This window comes from Vulpes lagopus, chromosome 24, assembly GCF_018345385.1.
Source record: "Vulpes lagopus strain Blue_001 chromosome 24, ASM1834538v1, whole genome shotgun sequence".
Classification (NCBI taxonomy): domain Eukaryota; kingdom Metazoa; phylum Chordata; class Mammalia; order Carnivora; family Canidae; genus Vulpes; species Vulpes lagopus.
This window is the reverse complement of record NC_054847.1, coordinates 18,635,927-18,662,697: the sequence shown is the minus strand read 5'-3', so window position 1 is coordinate 18,662,697 and position 26,771 is coordinate 18,635,927.

The window sequence follows — 26,771 nt, the reverse complement described above, 5'->3', positions numbered from 1 at the left end:
AAGAATGTGAAGAAGGTAGATGAGGAAACTAGCTAGAAACAACAAGGGGAAAAAAAGAGAGAAGAAAAGAGGGGGAAAATAGGTGTGGTTGCTTGATATGAGATTCTCGAACCCTTGGGTTAACCCAGCATCCCATTAGCTCAACTCAGCCAAAGTTCAGTTTTATGGTGTAAGTAGATTTTGTCTCAGCTAACGTATGTCATTGTTTATGCTCATTAAATTTGTACTTTTAGTCATTAATATTATGATTATCCCTAATTCACAATAACAGATCAATGATTCAAAAGTGGTACTGATGAAAATAGTGATGTAAATACCATAATTCAAGATAGTGTCTTATATATAAAGAACAGATTCAAGGACAAATGAAGGGAGGTAAAGCAATATGTACTAGGAGAAGTAAGAATATGGCTATGATAACCAAGCTAAAAAATATATAAGTCTGTAAGAATAGGAAGTATGAGCAGAAAAGTCTGAAAACTGGATTGTAGTGGACTGGTGATGCATTTGCCCCTAGCCCTCCAGGGTGATATCCATTATAAAAATTATTTCCAATAACAGCAGGAAACCATGAAAACTTCAGTGGTGTTTTCCCACAAAGTACAATGACTTATTTTGATAGAGCAATAAAGTTTTTCCAGAGCAACTACAAACAATGTAAGTGCTTCCCAACACAAAATTGATGGATTTTATTGCTAAAAGTGATGGAGAAACCAAAACTACAGAGGTATCATAAAGGATGCACTCTTCACAGAAAAAAAGGGATATGCTGTACTGTTGCCAAGAAGTTTGTAAAACCAGCTACAAAGGTAATGATAATACTATGTTGGAAAAGAAGCAGAACTATCAGTAAGATTTCTCTATCAAAGAACATTGATAGATGTTGCATAATATCAGTAGTATACACTGGGGGGGAAAGCTGGTATCATGTTTATGCAGATATTTCAAAATGGACAAAATTCACTGCAGTGATAGGGCACATATCTGAAAGAGAAGTACTCCCCCAACCTCTTGTAAAAACAGCTTTATTGCGATATAATTTATAGACCATACAATTCACCCACTTACACAAATCAGTGACTTGGGGTATGTTACATTACTGAATTTTTTTATTGTGGTAGAAATATATACATAAAATTCGCCACTTTAACCATATTTAGGCATACAATTTAGTGACTTTAAATATTTAAAGTGTTGTGCAACCATCACCCCTACCTAAAAGACTCTTTTTACTGAGATTTTGTCCATCTGATGATGGTTTATCACTGAAGAATCCAAGCTCTACGTAAGATGATTTTCAATACTTTTTTTGTGAGTTGTGACATAAAGTGGGAAAGTATATAGGCATCACTTTTGGCAAAGTTCCATCTCTGTGCTTCAAGGAAGGAATTCCCAGTGAGTTGAAGAAAGCACATCTGAACCCAAATCTATTCACTGCTTCCCTCAAAGAGGTTGGCTGTCAGCAACATGTCCTGATGCCTTGATGGTTTTGAAGGTGTTTCCCCAGGAGGCAGGCTCTGAGGTGGAGATTAGCGTACAGGATGTGTATGCTATTATTAAGGCATATGCTTGGGATCAACAACTGTTATAGGGAAAGAAAAGATGTAAGATTGAGGAGAAGGAGAAGCTGTGGACAGTATACCAACAAAGTCCTCAGCCGTCCCCCATGGAATTATGGATATCAAAGAAAGCTCTTCAGGACTTAACTGAATAGAGGGGATGAGACCGAAACCTCATACCCCCTTATGGATCAGTGACTGGACATAAGCTGTCTCTTGAGTAAGGAAGTTTCCTTAGCCAAGGCAATCACCCAAAGGGGATAAAAGATGGGAGCTATCTTCCATCTACATTCCCAGCAGGAAGAGGAATTTGTCCTTTAGCCCTAAGGGAAGATCTGAGAAGTGCATCCTGGTAACCAGCACGCTCCACCCCTTGCTCAGCTCATTTCTCAGACCCATTTCTTCATAGGCTCTGGGAGCAGCGCCTACATTCCCCTGGGGGAAACTTAACAGAGGAAGTTTGGCGAGATAAACTATAGCCCCTATAACCACAGCTGGTCTCAGGGCTGTGACTGAATTTCTCACCTCCACAATTGGTTCTGGATTCCCCTCCTCCTTAGGTGCACATTGGTTAGTCTCACTGGTTTTCCTGGTGGCATGACACAGACCCTCACAAGTGAATGGCCTGAGCTCCTGGGCACCATGCCTGTCTCAGGCCAGGGTGGCCAAACTTTTCCAGTTATCATCAAAGTTGTATGAGGAAGTTAGGAGAGGTACCAGAGTTGATCACCTGAATGCCATATTCTTCCCTGGTCTCACTGTGTAACAGCAGCCCTACCTCTTCCTCATGATTAGGATCAATTGCTCCTGCCAAGGTGACTCCAATTGCTCCTTGGTGACTCCTCTTCTTACCTGCTGATCTTTTGGCACTAGGAGCCTGAAGTGTGCAGGTAGCAGCCATTGCTTGTAGTTCAATGGGACTATTGCTTTGTTCCCTCACAGAAGTGTTCATGGTCTCCTTTAGAAGCTAGGATCTCTCAACCATAAAGCCCAGAGTTCTGGGGATGAGTAGCATGAATATCCATGCTATTGGGCCCATGCACAGCCTCCATCCTGGCCACCATCGCTACTTTATTCATATCCTATTGGACCAGCACTGAGACACTTGGTGACAGAGCCTGGCTGATGTCATCTGGCCAAGTTGCTTTGTCTACTTAGTTGTTTAGTGCCTCTTCCATACTGGATGCTCTTTGTGAGCTTTATCATGAAAAACAAAGAACTCCTCCCTTGTTTCATACTCCCAGATGTTCATCCACATGAATCTACCCCAGATATCCTTGTTTTTGACCTTCCAATCTTACTCCTTTCAGGCCCCTGAATAATCCATTCACCACTGATCTAGAGTCTGAATATATTCCAACCTTGAGGCCACTTTTCCTTCTGTACAAAGGTGAACCACTAGAAGCCCTATTCATTGGGAGGATTTTCCATCACCATTTCTCTCAAGGCTACCCTGAGGAGGACTATAGTACAATCACCATGATTTTCAGTTTAAACATACCAAATCAAGCCATACACAAACCAAGCTTGAGGTTTCTCCTCTTTTATCAGCTGGTCATAGAAAATCCTATATAGCCATAGAAGTGAGCTGAGGTGGCGTGCCTGGGTAGCTCAGTTGGTTAAGTGTCTGCCTTTGGCCCAGGTCATGTCATGATCTCAGGGTCCTGGAATCAAGTCCTACTTAGGCTCCCTGCTCAATGGGGAGTGTGCTCAGTGGAGAGTCTCCTTTGCCCTCTCCCTCTGCCCTAACCCCTACCCCTCTGCACAGCTCCCCCTCTCCCTGCTCACGCATTCCCTCTCTCTCTCTTTCTCCATCTCAAATAAATAAATAAAATATTTTTTTTAAAAAGATGAAATGTACTGAAGGAAGGGCACTGCTGCAACCATGGTAAATGACATGGGGCTCTGGATTCTATAATAGCATCTCCTATTGTCAGGCCTGGGATACAGAACACAAGTGCCACTGAGCTTGGTCATGCACCAGCATTCCTTATCACTTTGGTCAGTGATGTGTCCTCCTGGCCCTTCCTTAGAACATAATCATCATGTGGGTTTTATACCCTTACATAGGATATTCACTCTCATGGGCCCACTTCTCTGAGCCTTTTAATTCCTTCATCCACAATCTACCATAGAAATACTGTCATTTCTGCTTCAATTAGTGTAGACCATCACTTTTCCCAAGCTTCTAAGAGCCATCTTAGCCACATGTTTGTGCTTTTTCCTGGGGGTACTTACCACGGTGTTAAATCCAGTATCTAGGAGAGTGCTCCCATGTTGATAAACTCCCTTTTGTCAAATGTATGTTCTGCACTTCCCAGTCCTGCACCTTCGGAATCCAGCACTCTCCTGGATCCTGTTGGTACAAGTTGGGTAGCCTGCACTTCCCTCCCTGGACAGGATCAGCATGTCCTCACCTGAGTTATGTTGTGATTTACCCTTAATCATTGATTTAATGAACAGAAAAGGAAAGGAACAAAGAAATGCATGTTGTCTTACAGGGAAAGGTCTCTGTGTCATCTTCAGGCAAATGGGAAGCACCAGTCCTTAATAGGGAGATGAGGGCCACATGTGCAGGTTCATAGTGTTCTGGTAATTCTCAGGATTCAAGATATATGAATGCATCAACCCCGGTGTCCCAAGCCCATGTATCCAATTTTTTCCCCAAACAAGGCCTTAACCTTATAATAGCAGACCAGCCATAGCTAGCGGTTTTAGTACATTTTTAGAGTTCAGTCACTCTTAAAATTAGGTACGGGGCCAGATCCTCAACATTCTCTCCTATTGAAGGAAATGAAAACCCCATCATATGCTACCAAGGAGGCCCTTTGAATTTCATACTTGGATTTTAACTATCAGTTAATGACTCTCAGATTTTGGTGTTATTTCCAGAGTGGAGTTTAGGTATAGCTACCAAACCCCACTATCCTTAATTTATCATTTCCTCCTTATTTCTCAAAAACCTAATACATTGCATGAGCCATCACATTGTCTTCCATTTGTATATCACCCCAGTCCACCACTGGTAAGATTTCAGTTGTGCTGCCACATACAATTAGGGGCCATCTGTGCCCCCACCTACATCAATGATGGGGTTCTTGTTACTACCAGGCAGCATGTAACCTGGACCCAAACTCCCACCCCTGTGACTGCTCTCTCCCATCTCTTCTGGTGCCAGCTACCACATATTGGATTTCCTCCAGAAGCAGATTTGAGAAATGTTAACATGCAGGGCATTTATTAGGGCTTACTTTTACAACCAAGAGAAAGGAAGCAGGATTGGGCAAAGAAAGAATTTGAGCAGTGATCCAGTCCTAAGTTAACCCCTTAGGGAGTTCTGAAGTGGGGATGACCCTTCAGAGTTGTCCCCACCTAGAACAACAGATGGACCCTCTCTACCTAGACACTGATCAGTCAGCCCCTGGAAGGAGACATGACCTTGGGTGAGGCATTTTTCTTCATCATCATTGCTGTACTTCCAGCAACTGGGAGGTAAAGGGGGGGGTAGTGAACAAGCCCTTCATTTCTGGAGGGAGATCTGGGCAGTGGACATTACAGCACCCACCACAGAGGAAATGGTGAAAAGTAGGAACATGATGAAATTGCAGTCACCAATAGATAATGACATATGTTGGCTACTCACGAGGAAGGAGGTTTTGAAACAAAAGATGAGATAAAAATAATTTCTTCATGGATGTACCTCAAGGACATTATGCTAAGTGAAATAAGTGAGAAAAAGACAAATACTGTATGATTTCTCTTATATGTGGAATTTTATAAATAAGATAACTAAACTCATAGATACTGAGAACAAATTGGTGGTTGCCAGAAGCAAGGGTGGGGTGGAAGTAGTTTAAATAAAGTGAAAGGAAAAAATAAAATAAAAATTAAAAATAACAATTTCTTCATGATCATTTCTATGATTTCCAGTGGTTTGCCATAAGGTATATATATGTCATTGATATATTCAGCATTATCAATAGCCTCAACCTGTATGGAAATGTGAAGGATTAGATATCAGGGTATTTTTTAAAGACTGAATCATGGTGTAAACAGCTCAAAAATACAAATAATAATAATAATTTTTTGATTCATTGCCAGCATTTTTTGACTCATTGCCAGCAAAACCTGCAATGTATCATTTTATATATTTAAACACCTGAATGTGGCAATAAGACATAAATAAATACTTTCCACAGCCATATGGAACCCAAAAATAGACTAGGAATTTGTTTGCCATTATCTCCTGATTTGCAGCAGCCAACTGTCCCACATTTGAGTGTGATAAGCTCATCTGCTGAGCATCTGACAAACATCAGATACAGTCTTCAGAGAGCACTCTCTCTGTAATTTCTGGATCTGTGTAAGATTGAAATATCCTAAAACAAACATATGTGCTTTCCCCCAAACCTTCTAATTGTAAGATACGATTTTCTAATTTAATAAAATAGAAAAAGAAATAAAAATATTTAAAAAGAACTAAGAAAAGATAAAAGAAGCAAAAAAAAGCACCTGGCATAGCCCAAATACTTGACTCAAGTGGTTGATATAAACAGATTATGAATATGTCAATGAAAGATTGCCAGCAACATCATCCATCTCACTGCAAGGAGACAATTATCATTTGATTTCTAACATTGTGTTTTATTTTGTGATGAATACAATTTTGTAATCAACTTGTTATAATTTACCTAAATTCATGGATAGAGGTTTGACACCCCCATACATACACACCGTACCCCTCAACCAGAATAGATCTATTTTTACCTTAGTAAATATTAAGGTTTCTCCCATAGGACATGTGTTTTCAAGTGAAAAGATATAGATCATAGTGTTAAAATCAAGTTTAAAAACCAGAACACTAAATTATCTGGAACCCCTTAATTAGGCTATAATTTATCTAATTATTCTGTTTTAATTATATTATCCTGTTTTATTATTTATTTATTATTATTATTTTTTAATTTGGGCATAGTTGACAAAAAATGTTACATTAATATCAGGTATACAACGTAGTGATGCAACAATTCTATACATTATGTTATGCTCACCAAAGTATAGGTACCATCTGTCACCATATGATACTATTACAATATCATTGACTACATTCCCAATGCTGTACCTTTTATTTCTGTGCTTTATTCATTCCCTAACTGGAAGCCTGTAATCTCCCACTCTCATTCAACTATTTTGCCCAAACCCCCCCTTTCCCTTCCCTCTGATAACCATCAGTTTGTTTCTTTATGGGCCTGATTATGCTTTTTGTTTGTTTGCTTATTAATTTGTTTTGTTTTTTAGATTGCACATACAAGAGAAATTGTAGAGTATTCATCTTTCTCTGTCTTATTTCACTTAGCATAATTGCCTCTAGGTCCATCCATACTGTCGCAAATTTTAGCCTGTTTTATTATCTTCATTGTCTTTATCATGTACATTTGTCTACTTGTTTGTTGCATGTCCTCCTAATTAAAACATAAGCTCGCTGAGTACAGTCTTTTCACCCCTGTATCCCCACCACCTAGAACAATGCCAGGCACAAAGCACACACTTACTAAATATTTACTGAATAACTAAATGAATGATGCTTTGACTTATCTATCCATCCATCCACCTACTTATCCATCATATACCTATGCCTCCATCATACAAGAAAGCCATGCATACTAGTGAGTAAGTTTGGTTATCTACTTCAAGGACTGAATAAGTTTTATATTTATATTATGTGAAATAATATTCTGGAGAAGGAGTCCTAAGATGGAAGTCCACAGACCCAACAAAGTGGTGACTGGAGGAGTCATCTTCCACCTTCATTTCCCCAGTGCTTCCAGGGGTAATGACAGGAGGGCAGCCAGCAAAAGAGAAAAAGGACCTCGAGCAGGCACAGCTGGGAACTTGTTTCATCAATTTTATTATGCTTTGTGCTGACTTCTTATTTTAATAACCTCCTCCCCAATACCTTGCTAACCCAGCCTAAATCACCCCTTTGTACAATACAGTACATATATGATGCCCAATAATATGTTCTTTGTTCTGTCTTCCCCCTGCCCATATAGTTCCATTTATTATCTAACCTTACTGAGGCATTTTCAGCAATCTTTTCATGTTACTCCACATACATTTTCTAAAAAACCAGCTGTCCAATTTAGGCCATCCCTGGAGATTATTGACCAGGTTGGATTTGCATTTATGAGCACATAACTGAAGCTGACATGGCCTTTACCAGAATTGATAGCTCTTGGAGCAATTTGCCTTCACAGCATTTTACAAACAGCTTCATAATACGTCTAAGGGCAAGGCAGATTTTTAATTAGTGTCACTAATAGCTAAGTATTCCGAGGTGAAATAATTAAGTGGCTGGACCAATAGGAGCAAGGATGGAAGGTGAACTTGAAGTCTGTGCAAGTTTGAAAAGGTAGAAGTTTCCACCTGTCTTTGGGGTGGTGTCGGGAAGCTGTTCTCTTTGCTGAGATGACTCTTCTGTTAGCAGTGATCAGGAATTAACTGCTGGCAAACTTGATTTCTATATGTGCCATATTTTGAAACACCCTTCTCCCTTTAGCTTCTCCTCTTGTTTAATTGTGCTTGCGCTACTTTACAAGCAAAGCAGCTGCCTGTGTGGAGAAGAGGTGCACCATTCAGATTCATGGTTTACAGTTTGCTAAATGTAAGCCTGCCTAATCCTTTCATATCATTGGATTACTCTCCCCAAGCAAGTTTTCCCAGCTTTCATCATGAGAATGGGCTCCCTGCCAAGAAACCACTCATCCCAGCTCAGGTCCACCTGGTCTTTCCCGGATTGTCAACTCCTCCATCTTCGGCCATTAAAAGGGCTTTCAGACCAAATATTTGCACAGCCATTTCTGAAAGCCAAACACGAAATCTTTGTTCCAAGGAGTCACTAGTCTCTATCCAGGATTCTGATCTGAATTATTATCAGGAAAAGAGAAAGAGAGCTTTTGATCATTGGGTCAGTTTTCTTTTAATATCCTCTAATTAGATCAAAATCAATTTATTTAAAGTTTAAATAATGACCAAGGTCAGATCAGACAATTTAGAGAAGACAATATACCTATTAGTACTAATGCTCTCCAGAGGTGGCTGCATTCGGAAAGTAGGTTGAGAAAGCCATCCTAAAATTCCTAATGCCTCATAAATGCTACATCAATTAAAGTTTTAAAGGTTTTTTTTTTTTTTTTGAAAATTCATGGTTATTTGCTGCCTAATTTCCTCCACAGGTCCAGAGAAGGGGACCTTCTTGAGTTTCAAAGGGAAAGGGTTCTTTGCGACTCTGAAACCGAACAAGGAGTTTGATTCACACACTCCTCTGTCAATCACTTCTGAAATTCTGAGCATGTGTAAACTCTCTCACAGAGCCATACAATAGCACCTTGCTATTCCGTCACTGATTTTGATACATCCTCAGCTAAACTTGAATAACTGTAAGCAAGCAATTGGCATGGGGAGGTGTGAGGAAAGAGTCCCTTTCCAATCCAGGTACCCTGACTCAGGATTTTAGGACCGAAGGGCTGCAAACACCCAGACATACACTTTGAACACTAAATCCATTAAACTGTTATGAAGGGACACCTGGGTGGCTCAGTGGTTGAGTGTCTGCTTTGGCTCAGGGCGTGATCCCGGATTCCCGGGATTGAGTCACATAGGGTTCCTTGCCTAGAGCCTGCTTCTCCTCCCTCTGTCTGTGTCTCTCATGAATAAATAAATAAAATCTTTAAAAATAAATAAATAAACTGTCATGAAAACAAAAGGTTCTTCTGTACATTTCCCACTTTTTTTACTTCCAGGAGTCCAAATGAATTCAACATTCAAAACATTGAATGTATACTCAATGGCAATATGCTGGGTAGGCTTCCATTATGCTGTTTTATTTTTTTTTTTTTCATTATGCTGTTTATTTTTTTTTTTTTCATTATGCTGTTTTATTGATTTAGTTGAGCCCAACCAGTCAAAAGTGGCAAGACAGAAAAATGTATTTTCCGTGGCCCAAGGCCTCCCTTCCACATTCTCTGGCCCTTCTATTATTTTCCAGAGCTGCCATAGCCAAAGGAGACGGAGGGCGAGTCTGGAAGACACCACTTTCACTACTCCCTTTCCTCTAGTCTTCTAGAGGACACAGGCATCAAGGCCTTGCAAGCCCTCCCCAAGGATGGCACCTCTGGTTTAAATAAAGTGATCCATATGAGTGTGAACTCTGAGAAGACCAAGAAAATGCCTTGCTACACAGCTGATTGAAATATATCTTATTTTAAAACATAAATTCCTTGAAGACAAGAGATTATATTTTTGGTGAAGAGTAGATGGTGACATCTAACAAATGGTGATAAGAAACTAACTGGAACTCAGCTTCCATTCATAGAAGTCTGTTTGGCTTGGTATGCACTCACACTCCCAAGTTTCACTTTGCATTTCTGGGTTCATCAAACCCTCAGATTTCAATATTGAAAGTCAAAGCGAAACCCCCCGTGAAGAAAACCACACTGATTTTTACCTGCTTTAATGTCAATGTTTTGAGAAACTAGTATTAAATCAGTCCACTTCACTCCACGCACACCTTTTGGTCTATATAAAAACCTGCAGTGAATTGTCAGCAAATTTGACTTGACTCAGATGCTCACCAACGGGAGGGTTTTTAATTAAATCCAAAGCCTTCACATTGATTTTAAAATGTTTTTAAGGATTCTTGCAAGAATGTCTTGTTTCAGTCAAGTATTTAAGGGTTCAACCTATTGTAGGTGCTTTGCGGAAAGCCTAAATCCCTCAGAACAAATGCCAAAAGTAACTATGCAAATTTTCCATTAATATGCATACAATACCACTGCCAAAGGAAGGAAAGAAAAAGAGAAACAGCACAACCAGTGTGGGCGGAGGAGGAGGAAAGAGGAAGGATGTTGGAGGGAAAAAAGGACCAAAGATGGATTTTTTTTTCACCCATATCTGGAACGGGTAGCACTGCACCTACTGCTATAATAGGTCTGATCGGTAATGCTCATGTGATTTGAAACGCTCAAATCAGGCCTAGGATCATATTGGTCTGGGCCATCTTCATCATACTGGACAGCATTTCTGGATACTTTTCTGTACATCCCTCTGAAAGGATACGACAGGGGCCAGTGTGGTTTCTGTGAGGCCTCAGGGTTGCTGAGAGCTGAATTGAAGAACTAGGAAGGAAGCCAAGACCCTACTGCCGGGAATGTACAAACAGCAGAGCAGGAGTGGCCAAGTCAAGGACCTGTCACGGTCACAGAGCCAGAGCTGATCAGGTGAGAACAGGTTGGCTGGGATATGGAAGGGAGAAGTCAGGGGCAATTCTACAAGACTATCTATTGGGAACATTTGGAGGCTTCACATGCTCTCTTTCAAAAAAGAAATGATAACCTTGGGCTTTAGTTTGTTGTCTTCACTGATAAAGTTTAAAGGTCCCCATACTGAGTCACCCACTCAACTCTTAAGCTACTCAAACTGGGGGCAATTTCCTTACAGGCACTGGCTCCTATCTCTCTGTCCTTAGGACTTAGACCAGTGCCTGGCATTTGGTAGAAGTTCAATAAATGTGCGCAACTGAATGACTAAGTGGACAAATGGCCAAGGATGGACACAGTTGATACTTTCAATCTGGACAATCTTGGGATGTTTTGGAGGCATTTGTTCCCAGGGTCAATTAAATATCATCAATCTCTAGGAAGCCCCATGGGGGCTACCCTCCACTCAGTTTGCCTTCTTTAGAATGAAAACAGCTGTTTGTTTTCTGGAAACACACAAGATATGGGCAGCCTGTCTTCCCGCCTTTTTGCCTGTGTAACAGTCTCTCTCTGCCTCAAAAATATAGTATGTGTATTTCCAAGCTGCAAAGAAACCGTTGAAAATTAAACCACAGAACAGCATTTTAATGAGAACATGATTACCTAACACCCCACTGTGGTTTCAGATGGCTTTGTGCCAACCTTCCAAAATGCTACCAGAAGCTCAGAGCAAAGAAAAAAAAGAAGAAGAAGAAAGAAAGAAAGGGGGGGTAGCAATTAGCATCCCTTAGTGAAGGTAGCTTTCTTGGATGGCTTCCAGATAGATGTCTCTAGAAGGATGCAGGTTATTGGTGTCTGCAGTTCAATAAAACTTTCTTCCTGTTTTGAAAAATTTAAGAGAAAAAAGGGGGGCCACCCTTGAATTGGTACACGATGTCCTCCTCAACTAGGTGTTTTTAGCAGTGAGCTCTGCTGTGAGCGTCTGTACCCAAGCACTGTCTATCTCATCAACTTGACTTCTGCGCACCCACTTGCTATTTCTGTAGCCTAGGTTACAAGACCGCAGGTGTTGATCCTGTGGAGTGAAAGCTCCACTGGCCCCTCAGAACAAAGCCCCAGCAAGCACCATTCCTCCCTCGCTGGCAGCTTATGCTGTGCATGCCTGGCACTGGGCACAGAGAACAGGATAGAGGCGCTGGGGCTCGTGCTGGGGTCATTTCTTAGGGACATCCTTTCCTTGATCTCCAACTAGCTTAGCATGTCAGCATCTGGGGCTGCTGTTTCATTTCCACGTTGGGTTTCCTGAACCGCCTTTTGCAGTTATCGTCCTACCAGTTCAACGATAACCAGATGGCCCTGGAGGCCACAGGAGAAAGCGAATTACAGAGCTGGGAGACACTGTAGTGGAATCCCTTCATTCCACAGATGGAGAAATCAAGGACTGGAAGCAGTTTAGAGATTCACCCCAAGTCAGCGTCCTGATTTCCAGGCTGGAGGGTATTATTGCCCTAGTCATACTACCTCCAGTTTCTTTCAGTAATATGGTAATTTATTTATTTTTTAAAGGTTTTATTTATTTGAGAGAGAGAGTGGGAAGGTGGGGGGAGGAGCAGAGAGAGGGAGAAGCCGACTCCCCACTAAGCAGAGAGCCTAAAGCAGGGCTAAACCCCAGGACCCGAAGGTCATGACCTGAGCCATAGGCAGATGCTTAACCGACTGAGCCACCCAGGTGCCCATAACATGGTGAGTTAAAGATTAGCTTGCACACAACCTGGTGGGCACAGAGTAGGCATAATATATGCTACTGTCCTTCTTTGCAGAGTATTTAGCACTGAGCTAAACTCTGAGAAAGATGAGTAGGACACTCTGTCTTCAAGAAGTTACTATATCTCGGGACACTTGGGTGGCTCAGGTTGTGATCTCAGGGTCCTGGGATCGAGTTCCACATCAGGCTCACCACAGGGAGTCTGCTTCTTCCTCTGCCTCTGTCTCTGACTCCCTGTGTGTCTCTCATGAATAAATAATTTTTTAAAAAATTTACTAGGGGATCCCTGGGTGGCTCAGCGGCTTAGCACCTGCCTTCAGCCCAGGGCATGATCCTGGAGTCCTGGGATCAAATCCCCCATCAGGCTCCCTGCATGGAGCCTGCTTCTCTCTCTCTCTCTCTCTCTCTCTCTCTCTCTCTCTCTCTCCCCCCCCCCCCCCATGTGTGTGTCTCATGAATAAATAAATAAAATCTTTTTTAAAAAGTAACTATATCTTGAAAGTAACAACATGTGCATATTCAGCATCCAAACAAGACAAACTGCAAATCAGGTATAAGAAGATGCTTAATAGTATGAGTACAATGAAAAATGAAATTCTCTTCCCTCTTTACTCCCTTCACCTGGTTAAGTAACTTGGTTTATCCTAGTTTTGAGCTAATCTCTTCTGGGAAGCTTCCTGGATTTAGTTCAGGCTGGACTGTAAGTGCCCGTGCACTTGTTTAGGTCCCTGTGAGCTGTATGAGGACAGGTTCCTGGTCGGCCTTGTGCACTACTGTATTCCCATGTCTAATACATGGAACATAGTTGGTACAGAGTAAATGTCTGGAGAAGGAAGAAGCTGAATGTCTTTTGGGAACCCTTTAGTCAGCAAGTGGGACTAAAGATGAGCTCTAAGATCGAAAGGATTTGTATCAATGCAGAAGGTGGTCCAGAAATAGGTGGATAACACCCCATGTCCATGGAAAAATCATCACAGTCTCAGCCGGTGAAAGGTCAGTTCCTATGAATGGAACAGTCAGTCACCTTTGATGAAGAGGATCCAGAAGGTGCTATTGGGTAGACTAACAAGCCCAGACCCTGGCAGTTCACCCTTTAAAAAGATGTGTCACCCTTTAAAAAGAAGAGAATTTAAAAAATCCAAGCCACCAGAAAGCTGCACAGAGCAAACCACTCACTCAGTTTTAGAATCTGAGTTTTAGAAGCATTTTCCTACACTTGCAATGAAATCTTTTGGGCTTCCCTTTGGTAGCTGGGCTTTTTTCACTCCTTCTCAACTTTGAAGTTTCGACTCATCTCAACACCGGAAAAGAGGCTGAGTTTGGGAAAATGCAAAATAGTCAGCTGTGGTGAAGAAAAAAATGAATAGCAATCTCAATCACAGATTTCTTTGAAACACTGTGCTAAAGGGAATTCTAAAAGGACCACATACTCATTTCAGCCAGTGAGCCAGGGTGAACATTTAATGTGGTGACTCAGTGGCCAGGGAAACCACTTCTCTTTGGAGAGCTGTTGGTTCTGACTCTTCTTATCTGGATGCCTTTACCAAACAAACAAGTATCATCTTTCACTTGGGGGCACCTGGTAGGCATTTACAAAAAAGAAAGGAGTTCTGAGAAAAAGAACTATAATTATCAACAGCAGCAAGGGCTCAGTTTCTGCTATCTTAGACACAGGATTATCAAAATCAAGGAGCAAAATGACTTGTCTGAGAAGAGGTTGTAAAAGGAGGAATGAAGAGCCATAAAGAACAATAGAATTGTGGATATAAAATATGCCCCTATCCTATGTCCAAGGCAGAAGCTGTTACCTTGGGGTAAAACATAGCAGGCCATCTAATGTCAACCCACATCATTCTCACAAGACATTATCTTAGAGGAATAGCCAGGAAAATGAGAGGCTGGAAGAGAAAGGAAGCATACTCTTAGGGATGACTAGCTGCATTCAACTGTACCTAGAGCAGACTTAGTAGAAAAGTGTGACTTATCTCTTAAGAGTCCTAGACAGGCTTATGATAGTTCTGCTACTCCCCACGGAAGGTCACATGAAGGTTATAAGTTTAGAGATTTCAATAGTCCCATGGGCCAAGATGTCATTGTACACAAGATAGCAAAGCCCCATGTAGATGGGGATATATCACATGATCGTTCTCACCATAGGAGCCATCCCTTTCTCTAGGCCCATCTGGGAGTGGACTTGAACTTCTATGTGGCATCTGAAACAACCCAAGTCCCAGTGATCTTTGGGTCTCTCCTAATGAGAAGTCCACTCCTCAGGGACAAGGAAGGCAACATAGAGGGTGGGCTGCTTCACTGGAAGCAACCCTTTGTCATACACTGTGGTAGCCATGAGAAATGGTGGCTACCATCTTCCTGCTCACCACCAACCTCTGGTGGAGCCCAATGAGGATTCACATAAAGAATGATGTGAGCTTCTGATACCCTTGACCTCCACCTTCCCCTGAATCCTCAACACAAGCTTCTATCAGCTTCTAAAGAGTGGTATTCCCAGCATACGACTGGAACAGAGCAAGTGTGCCATAAATGTTGATATTGATGGCTAAACTCATGGTGATAGTAGGTACCACCTTGCATTATGTCCATTTTGATGAGGAAACTGAGACCCTAAAAACATCAAGTAACTTGCCAAAGCCCCTCAGTTAGTGAACCCAGGTTTCTTAACTCCAGAACCCAAGCTTTAAACTGATTCTGCTCCTGGGCCAAAGGTAGACTGGATACACAAAGGAATTGGGTGTGTCAGAAGGTTCTTACAGAGTACTTCTCCTCCCCTGATTTCAGAGCATCAATCTCCTACTAATGGGCTCATACCTATTTATGTTCATCAATCTCAGTTGTGGGTTGGAGGTCACAACAGTTTGTCTCTCCTCAAAAGCTCGTCACACCCAGTGTTCCCTGGTTTCATTTGTACATTGGGGTTCCAACTGTCACCCCTCAGGCAGCACATTGGTTTCACTTCCCTGGGCCCTAATTCATTCGTTTTTTCTTTCTTTCTTTCTTTTTCTTTCTTTCTTTCTTTCTTTCTTTCTTTCTTTCTTTCTTTCTTTCTTCTTTCTTTCTTTCTTTCTTTCTTTCTTTCTTTCTTTTTTCTTGAAATAGGGATCTATCTACCAGGGTGGGTATGAGAAGTAAGAAAAGGGGTGTAAACATAAAGCCCACAGGAGCCTCACCATGACGCTGTTCATGCATTAGTGAGCACTTAACAAACAAAAAGCATTGTAATGGAGTATTTTTGTCCTTTCATGGTAGTCCTGTGTCTCAACACTGGCCAACATCAGAATCACCTGGAGCATAAGGTCAAAGGCCCCACTTCAACCTTTCCCAATCAGAAACACCAAGGTTGAGGTCCAGGGATCTGAATTTTGCCTTATAGTAATCTCCCTGTTGTATGGGGGCCTGGGCTGAGCTAGATGTTCACTTTTCCAGAAGGTTCCATAAGGGATTCTTGCCCTGGGTAGGAGGTAGGTTTAGAGAACCTAGAAGTGTCTTCCAAATAATAACCCTCTTACTTGGTTGGTTCTTGATTGGTAGCTCCTCCTGCAAGCTGAGTAGTAATCAGTATACAGAGAAATATTCCTTCTGTCCCATTCCATATTGGTTATCTCCCCAGCTCTTTCTCTGGTAGCCCCAGTAGGGGTAGGCTCTAGTACCAGACAAAAAATAAGCTTCCTCCAGGGCTCCCTTTCTTCTGACAAACAAGAAGATCACTTTTAACAACCACAAAGTTTCATGAATCACCAGATGAAAGCTGGTTATGCTGTCAGTGTCTGTTAACAAAGAACATTATTAAACATACACACGCACACACACAGACTCCAAAATCTCCAAAATGAGCAAAACTATACATTTAAGACACTTTCAAATAAATGTGGTATTTTATTAATCACAAAGCATACACATGCATCTGAAAAGTAGTAGTGCATTATTTATTTAGTCTGAAGTAAGATTTGGGACTTGAGACTATGTGTACCCTTTAAAAAAATTTCCCTGGGGGGTTCATTGCCCAAGGATTCAGAAACAGCATGTGCCACCCTGTCAGGGTCAAAGCCCAGTGGCTCATCCACCTGTATTCACTTGCTCCTGAATAGTAAGTATCACTAGAAGAATTCAATTCTGGAATAGCAATGTTTGAAATAAGCCACCAGTGAGTAGCCAAAGGGCCAGAAAGGACTCCCTATAAGGTTCCATCTCTTCTGCAAAGCTTTCCCCAGGCACCCTGGTTTGAAATGGCTCCTTCCTCTGAACTACTGCACCCAACCCTGCTGAATCTGATTCTGCCGGTCTGAGGAGGGCAGGTGCCATCAGCTTCTTATTTTCTGTAGAATTCATTTGTGACCATAAAAGTGACGAACATCTGTATGTGAACTGTTACTACAGAGCAGATGTTGATTTGAACCTTAAGTCTTTTCAGACAGCTGCATTCTTTCCTTCTGCCTCTTCTATAGTTCTTAGCACAGTACCCACCTCAAACTGGTGTTCAATAAACCACATATCAATTTGCTTTGATGTGACATAGTGTCTTACCCCAGAAAATCAACTCCAAACCATACCTAGGCAGAAAACTCTGAAGTATAATGGAAGGATCTTGATCTTGAAATCTACCCCCTTTTTTTTTTTTTGGTCTGTCAAGTTTTGCCACCTCTGATGGTTATCTTTTGAAGACGTGCAAGTAGATGAAGTCACCCCAATGACATCAGTAACAGGATATCATTTGCCCACGGGCCAGACACAGGTATTGGTGAGAAGTCAACACCCAGAGTTTGAAAAATAAAAGGATAGCTTCAGACTTTTTCTAAACAGCAACACCTCCCCTTCCAAGTAACCTCTGTCCCTGACCTCTTTTCATCATATCCTAGCTGAAATTCCAGTCACCCTGACCTCCTCCTTCTTCCTCAACCCACATCAGTGAGCACCAGATGCTAGTTCCGCAAGATCTCCTCTATTTATCAGCCTCCTACCACTTTACAAGTAGCCCAGACCTTTCCAGCTCCCTACCCAAGCTATCCAAATAGGTTTGTCCACTCCCTCCATCTCTGCTTCCTTCTTCCAACCCATTCTACACTCAATTTAAGACTAGATATTCTAAAGCATAGCTCTGCTTATATTACATTCCAACTCAAAATTTTCAGGGCTTTCCTGTTACTTTACAGAATACAGTCCAGACCTATTGGCCTTGCCTATAAAACTTCTCTGCTCTAGTTTCAATGTACCTCCCTAGACAGAACTCCAACTATATTCCAATAAAACCAGCTGACGTCTGTTGCTTTTTTATTCATGCTTTCCTATTTCACTCAGAATGTCCTCCTTCTTGTCCAGTTCTCCCCATCAAAATCCTACTTAGTTCATATATATATATATGAACTAAGTAGGATATATTATATATATCTTCCTATGTGAAAGATCTCCTCCTTCCCTGCTGCACCTTGTTTCTACTCTGCTTATACTGTCCACCCTGCTCTAGCTTGTATTACAGGTATCTATGTTCCTATATCATCTCCCCTGCTGTGTTTATGTGAGACTAAGGACTGTATCCCAGTACCTGGTAGACTCTACACATTGCAGGCATTCAAAATAGTTAACAGAAAGAAGGAAGGGGAGGAGTGGTGGGCAGGGAGAGAGGAAGGGAATGAAATGTTCTCAGAAGTAAAAGAGAAGGAGCTCAGAAGGGGCCAGGAAGAGTAGATGAGATTCCACTAAGGAAGGAAAAAGCAGGTCCAAAAAAGAAATGGAAAAAAATTAAATAAAATGTCGTGGGACAGATCCTGTAGTGGGAGAGTGTGTGTTCCAGATTTGCAGGGGTGAAGAACCAAGAACACTTGCTTGTACCCTGAGATACTTAATACTGGCCTTGATTTGATCCCAGTGACCGATTCCATTATTTCCTTATCTCCTCACCTCTCATAGTAGGGCTAGGGTCTTCAGGTCACAACCTGGCCCCTGTGATTTATGAATAGAAATTCGTCTTCATCTTACATTTCATCTAGGTTTATTTAAAACATCTTCTGTCTATAATAGTTAACTTTTACTTAATGTTGTTTCAGTTTACAAAGTTGGCTTATAGATTAGTTTGTATGATAGTCATATTAGAATTCCCTGAAAGGTGTCTGGCACTTTATTATTATTTTTTTAGATTTTATTTATTTATTCATGATAGACATATATATGTGTGTGTATGTGTGTGTGTGTGTGTGTGTGTGTGTGTGTGTGTGGAGAGAGAGAGAGAGAGAGAGAGAGAGGCAGAGAGGAAGAGGGAGAAGCAGGCTCCACGCAGGGAGCCCGACGTGGGACTTGATCCTGGGACTCCAGGATCACTCCCTGGGCCAAAGGCAGGCACTAAACTGCTGGGCCACCCAGGGATCTCCTGTGTGGCACTTTAGAGTCTACAAAGTGCCTCATCTTATAGTCATCTCGTTTAGTATTCACTCATCTTTCTAGTACTCCCTTAGTGCTGAGTCACACTTAGGGAAATCCTTCTACTATAGTTTCCAGGACACAACAGGCTGCTTGACACTTCCACGTCTTTGCACACAGGTTCTCTGGGTAGACTTCTTTCAGCTCTTCACAATCTTCACCTCTAGCAGCCAGGTCTCTGGGGGTAGAACCAGAATAGCAACACCCAAAGGACTCTCTAGATTCTTCTGGGGGGAGGGGGAGCGGGGAGGGGCTCTCCATCACCAAAGAGGCACAGCACACCTGGTATTCCGTGGCTGCCTCAGCTTCTATGGAAGTTCTGGAAGAAGACTCAGGACCAGGGAGATTATGGAACCCACAACACTGGCAGTGACGAATCAGACATTCATCTATACACAGCTGCCCCAGGCAACACAGGGACGGGAGAGCTGCATAGTAAAACCCACATCCCTTGCTCTCCAGAGAAAAGAGAACTGTTTACACTTAAAGTGGGACAGCGGGTGTGTGGCGGGGGAGAAACTCTGATTTTGTATTGGCTTATTTTTGCCAGTTTTCGATTCTTGTGGAGGCCTCACCAGCCTGCATCTTCAGCTCTTTCTTCTGCAGAATTTATTCAAAACAGCTCGTTCTATTCACAGGGGACACAAGGCATGGGGCCAGAGACCGCAGACAACAGGTCAGAAAATCAAAGCAATTTAAGTGGTTCTCTATGCCTCAAGATGAGGGTAAAGCAAAGATTTTCAAGGGAAATAAAAGTTTGTTTTCACAATACAAAATACAGAAAATAAGTGAAGTTCAACAAAACTTTCTTGGCTGGGGAAAAATGCACAGGAGAAATACCTTCTGTATATTCATACTTTCAAGGAAGAGGCTAAAGACTTCTCATGGAACCTATCTGAGATGAGGGCCAATTAAATGTTTATGTTTAGCATAAAAGGGCAGAGGAGGTCTTTGCCTATCAGGAACCAGGGAACTCTTCTCAGTTTCTAGGCCAGTCCGGTGACCTTGCACACCCAAACTTTTAAACCAAAGCCTAGATAGAAATTCATGACGATGCCAGAGTGGCCCTTCCCCTTACTAGAATCGAGGCTGGGGCACAGGGCAGACAGAGGACAGAGAAGAGGGAAAGCAGGAGCTGCTGGAAACATCAAAAAATCCAGAAACACTAGAGGACTTTGGGTCTGTGAGATGGTTGATTATGAAGGTGTGTGTGCATGCCTGTGTTTGTGTGTGTGTGTGTGTGTGTGTGTGTGTGTATAAAAGAGAAAGAAGTTGGGGGCGGGGTTCTGGTTGAAAGGCAGAGGGTGGTTCTTTTTTTAAGAGTGGCAAATGGCCAATTTATGACAAAAACCTAAGCACACCCCATATGGGGTGGCATGAAAGAGAGGAAAATCCCTCTCAGAAAAATAACTGGCCGCCAGGACCCTAACCCTGAAGTGAAAATTTACTTGGCAGAGAACAAATCCTCTTCAGTCTTGAGGAGCTTAATTTGAATCAGTTTGGGGAAAAGCTTGAAGACGGAGCTGGATGTCCTCCCACTTTCATCAAAGATAAAGCTTTTAGCAATCTGGACTTGCAAATGGGGACCTGTTTGTGGAAAGGATTCATCCAAATTGCTCCGAGTTGTTCAAAGTGTTGCTGTGGAGGTCATTGTTTTCTGTCCCCAAACAAGCAATAAACTATCAGCACATGAGCCGATTTCCAAACCATAAAGGGACTACGGGGGCAGATGTGGGCTATTAGATACCTACTCCCTCTGGACTGGCCCATCCAGCTCTCAAAGGCAAGCAGGGCCATGGAGGGCAGCACTCTGTGAACTGGACCTGAGTAAACGGACCCCAGAGGATGATCCCACAACTTGTTAATCACAGGAATGAAGGAATAGAAAAAACAAGGAAGAAAACCTGAAACAGGCCACCTTGGTATATTTAAATGACTCTGAAAATGGTTTCATTTCCTCTGTTTGAAAAGAAACTGCTCCAACACAAAGCCATCCCCAATTTACAGACATTTCAGGAAATGTCCTATGTTTTTGGTTTGGAAACAGTTGGAGGGGCAACAAAGCAGCATCTTCTTCAGGTACGCTTCAGCACCTGATGAAAAGAATTCCACTTAGGAGTGAATCTTCAGACAATATTTTTAAGCTTTCATTTTAACCTGGTTTCCTTTAATGTAACACCAAGCAAAGATGGGGTTAATCTCTCTCTTTATTAGCCTGCTTCCGAAGCCGCGGCCTCCGCACGTTTTCTCTCCAGGCAAGTACATCTGAAAGTCTCCAGAGGCCTTAAAAAGTCTAGCACTAAATCTTTTGAGTCACTTAATCCCCCAAATCTTCCATGTTTGGAGATAATTTCCTTTATGAAAAGAAACCCTAACCTGGTCCAATTCCGCTCTCAAATTTGCTAATGGAACAAAGAGGGCTCTCATTAGACTCATCCTTGTGGCTGCAGAAATAAGTGTCTCTGGAAGGGCAGGTTTTGCTTTAGCCTGGGGATGGTTTTGGCTGCCGCTCTCTTTGGCTTCCTCTCGTGGCATCTCATCCAGCCAAGCTCTAGTCAAATTAGACCCAAAGGAAAGAAAATAGGGGAGGCAGGTGCCTGGAGAAATGAACTGTCTAGTGTTCAGGTTCACCCAAACACGGGTAAGCTCCCTTTCTGAGGAATAGGCCACCCCTGGGAGTCTTTAGAGGTGGGAACATCCCATGTGGTTGCAGAAGGAGCCCCTTGAAATGGAGACCAAATGGGTTTAAAGATCCCTTCCAGCCCTGAAGGGCTTTCAAGGCACATATAAGAAACTTTATTACTTCTCTTTCCTTCCCCCACCACATATGTCTTTCTTCCGCTCCATAATTAGAAATAAGAACATTTCACACTTTATTTAAGGTTCCATTTCCCTTCACCTCACTTCTGTGGGTAATGGGGGAGAAATACATTTGCCCAGTTAATCAGAGCCCTCCACCGACAAGAAGACATTTCAGCAGCTGAGATATGAGCCTACATTAATAACAAGCAATGTTTATTGAGCACTACAATGGGTTCCATACTGTGTTATAGACTTTACATGCCTTACCATATTTAATCCACTCAACAATCCAAAAAGTGAAATGTTATTATTATCTGGCTATTACAGCTAAGGAAATATACTAGAGATGCACTTGCCCAGCTACCTACATGATGTGTCTGAATGTGGAGCTAGAAGACACTTGTAGAGCCAACACTCAAGTACAGGTATGAGCCAGCCCCAAAGCCCCACTAAATCTACTCTATTCAGCAGGCTATCTTTCTTTCTACTGTCACTCCTCCTATTTAAAGGGAAGAGGGAGGAATGTTCCTTTTCTTGAAAGATGTTGTCCTACAAAACTAAAAGAAATAGCTGCCCAGAGCTCATGCACTGAGGTAACTGAGAAGGCTGGGAACCTGAGGATGGAGAAAATGTTGAGATAATATAACAGAGCCATAGTGAGGCTGAGTAAGTTGTTTTCAGGGTCCCAGATATTAATCTGAGTGCAGTTGGGAGTCGCAAAGAAGGACCAACTCAGGAAACCCTATGTGATTAATTTTAGTCTCAGAGTAATGGACAAATTATGGCACAGGGCTATCCTAAAAGAATTCTGTGGACAGCTCTGGCTATTTCCATTGCTGCCTTTTATGTGTCAATTCCATCCTCTGGTCCCCCAAGCCTCCAGTCTTTCTTTTGATTCCTAGTATCATAACATAGGCCAATGTAAACTGGAAGATAATAGAATTTTTATTTGTTTGCTATTTGTTTTGAATCAACATTTTAAAGTCAATATATTTCACACTAAAAAAAATCAAGACTTTCAACTTCTCTTTAACTAGTGGAAAATGCAGTCCAAATTCTCACATAGGACAATCAAGGGCAGTGGTTACCCCTTCAGACCCCAGTTCTCCACCATCCCCACTGCTCCCTATGGCCTCATTTATTTTCAAGATCTGCAGGGTTTCAGGGTTTGTCACTTGTGCCTTATACCTGTAAGTAGCTCCAAAGGTATAATCATGGCTCTGAATTTAGAAAATTGCTCTTGCATGAACATTGCATGGATCCCCCTACACACACACACACACACACACACACACACACACAAATAACTCCTACCAAGTCATCAAGTCATTCTGCTAATATAAAACTCTTGGTAGAATGACCCCACCAAGATCTCAAAGCCCATCTGTATGGGTGATCAGATCACTGCATTTCTGGTTCTGCCATGGGATGCATAGTTCTCTTCAGGGAGCAAACAATCCACAGGACTCTAGGCACTTCCTCTTGTTATATAGCGGCCTGAGGTCACTGCCAATAAATTACTGGTTTAAGGAAAACAATGACAAGCCTTTTCCATGGAGAACAGAGTTTGCTCACTCAATTATTTCCTAAAGTCGTGCCCTCTTTCCAGCTTGACACCATCATTTTTGAGGCAACAGCACTAAGTCTGTTGTTCTTCAGATCCACAAAGCCACACTGAACCTGCCACATGAGCGCAGCAAACTTTGAGAACAATGCCTTATTCCCTGGCAGGGGAACTAACTAGTCAAGTAATGATCACTGTATTGTTTATTAAGCGGTTGCTTTGTTAAAATGACTTATCAGGGTGAATCTAAGTTGTATTTGTTTACCAGTCCAGCTTTTCTCTTTATTTAGGAAATTTTGTTCACTATTCCTGATTGCTACAAAGCTTCAATGGAAAATACTAATAACCTGATTTTAGTGAAGTCAGACCTTTTAGGAATTCAAGATACAACTTAGATGAAGATAAAAATGATACCCAGAAAACCAATAATAGTTGTCCTAGGTTTGGTTTATTTCCCAAATTCATTTTTCACTTGTAGGCCATGAGAAAGGGGAATGTGCTGGGTGCAGTGGGTGGGGTTCTGTTTCTTCCACCTAACACCAGCTTGGAAACAGTTGACATTTGATAGCATTGTCTCTGAGATTTGTAACCCTCTAGTAGAATTACGTGCCCCTTGAGAAATAGCCTTCCTCTCTTTTTTTTTTTTTTTTTTTTAATCAGCTGGGAAAACATTAACTTTGTCCCTTGGAGTATCCCCTACTGCCATCAATAAAGTTTGTCTTTTTTTTCTCTTTTAGAAACAAAAGTGCCAATTTTCCTTTTCCTTTTTTTTTTTTTTTTAATTTCTCCCCTTCACTGGAGGAGCCAGTGAGGTGACAAGGGACTTGGTGCATTGAGAAGGCCTTTAATGCTGCTGCCTCCTACCATCCACAATCAGGAGGAGGTCTGTCCCTAAGCTTTCTGCCTGACTGGCTTTAAGCCTATTTGGGGACAGAATACAGCTTTCTGTCATACACACACAGATACACACACACACAAACACACTCACAGACAAATCAACCAGCTGCAGGCCGAGCAACAGGAGGTGGCAAAATGTTGCCACTGTGTCACTGGATTTGCAAGCATCCCCTCCAAAGCATGGCCAAGGCTAGTTATTCCCTGGGCTAAAGCCAGCCTGAGAACTTGGGGACCCTGCCAAAGCCTTGACAGTCCCTAAGCCTAGCTCTGTTGCCAGAGCCACACAGGAAAGTCATTAATTCATTAAATAAAGCTTCAGTAAATGACTAGAGAGCCCATTATTTGTTCATCAGTGGGCTACCTGCATAGAAGATATCTGAGCATTGACTTTAAGGAACCCAGAATATTTGAGGAAGAGGAGAAAAGACATACACTCATTTAAAAATTGAATAATGTAACAGAAACACCACTCAGAGCAGTCTGTAAGTAGAAGCCAAATGACCTTTCAGAGGAGGGAGTTTTCAGAGGGGTGAATAGCAGCCATCAGAGAAAGGAGACATTGTGGTATAATGAAGAGGGCCTGGGCTTTGGAGCCAGACAGACTGGGTGCAGATCCTCACTGTGTGATCTCCACCAAGTTCCTTGCCCTCTCTGGACGTCAGATTCCTTACTGGCGGAATAGAGGTAGCATATGCCTTGCAGAGTGATTGAAGGGATCATATGAGGTCAGCCGCACATAACAAGTACTCAACAAATGTTTGAGTTTTTTGTTTTGTGTGGTTTTTTTTAAAGATTTTATTTATTTATTCATGATAGACATGGGGGCAGGGGGAGAGACACAGGCAGAGGGAGAAGCAGGCTCCATGCCGGGAGCCCCACACAGGACTCAATCCCGGAACTCCAGGATCACACCCCGGCCAAAGGCAGGTGCTAAACCACTGAGCCACCCAGGGATCCCCTTGTTTTCTTTTTAAGAACATCATAGAGTAGTTGAAAAAGTAGTTTGTGTAGGTTTGGTCCAGGGGGAAATAAGGAGAGACTATTCTTTAGAGGAAAGAGGACTATAATTGAAAAAGTCATCCTGTCTAGTAAATGCTTTTAGGAAGTGGAAAAGTATGAGAAGGGAGGCATTCTGTTTCCCTTTTTAACATTAACTGTTTTCTGAATATGAAAATGTTTCATGCCTATTACAGAAAATTTGGAAAGGAATAAAGTAAAACATCAAATATAATTCTGCACCCAGTGAAAACTCCTATGAACATTTTGGTGTTCCTTCTGATCTTTTTCTAGTACATATTTTCACATAACTGAGATCATACTATACACATAGTTCTGAATCCTACTTTTTTGCACCTAATGTTTCATAAGCATTTTCCCATGTCATTAAAAATTCTTCTCCACAAACATCATTGGCAATGGCCATATGGAATTTCACATATGGATACACCAAAATCTTCTCCACTGTTCCACAAATGGACATTTAGGGCTGTTCAGATAGTTCACTGTTAAAAATAATGCCTCCATGAATACCTTGTGGCAAAATTCTGTTTCCTCAGGATGGTTCTATAAAGTGGAATTACCAGTGTAAAGTTCCTACTGACCACAGACAAAGTGCTTTCCAGAAAGGATGTCCAATCCACATTCCCTGCCAGTCACAAAGGAGAGACACTTGGTCTTATCTTAATATCCAGATATTATCTTTGAAAAGAAATTTTTTTTGCCTAATTTGACAGTCACTGAATAGCATTTCATTGTTCTCTTAATTATCTGCTTCCTTTTAGCAGACGTACCTAAAAGGATTTAAAGTAGTCCACAGATAAAGGAAAACCTTTCTTTTGTCTGCAATCAACAAATATTTATTGTGCAAATCATTTGACTCTGGATTTATCCTCGGTCTTCTTTTGGGGCAGGTTTGGAAGATTCACCTCTCAGGTTTCCGTGATAATGAAGAGAAGAGCTTTGAGGTTCAGCGCAGTGGACATTCTGGGTGAAAACATAACGACTCTGTCACTATTGAGCTTTGTGGAAACGCAAGTCATGGAACCTGTCTGAAATTCTGGTCCTTCATATATATATTTTAAAGGTTTTTATTTATTTATTCATGAGAGACACAGAGAGAGGCAGAGACACAGGCAGAGGGAGAAGGAGGCTCCATGCAGGGAGCCCGACGGAGGACTCGATCGGGGGGACCCCAGGATCACGCCCCAGGCCGAAGGCGGGTGCTACACCGCTGAGCCACCCAGGGATCCCCTGGTCCTTGGGTATTGTCTCCTATCCCAGGATGTGAAAAATGTGAGGATCCCAAGTTTTACTCAATAACATACTAAAAGTGCTTTTAAAAGTTTTCTTTTAATCCTACAAAAGTGTAATACCACGGTTAGTTTCATCCGGTCATTATTGTGTCCTAAATGAGCAGTTTCTAAGAGTCCCACCTGCTGATCCCAACATCAGCTTTTTTTTTATAATAAATATATTTTTTATTGGTGTTCAATTTACCAACA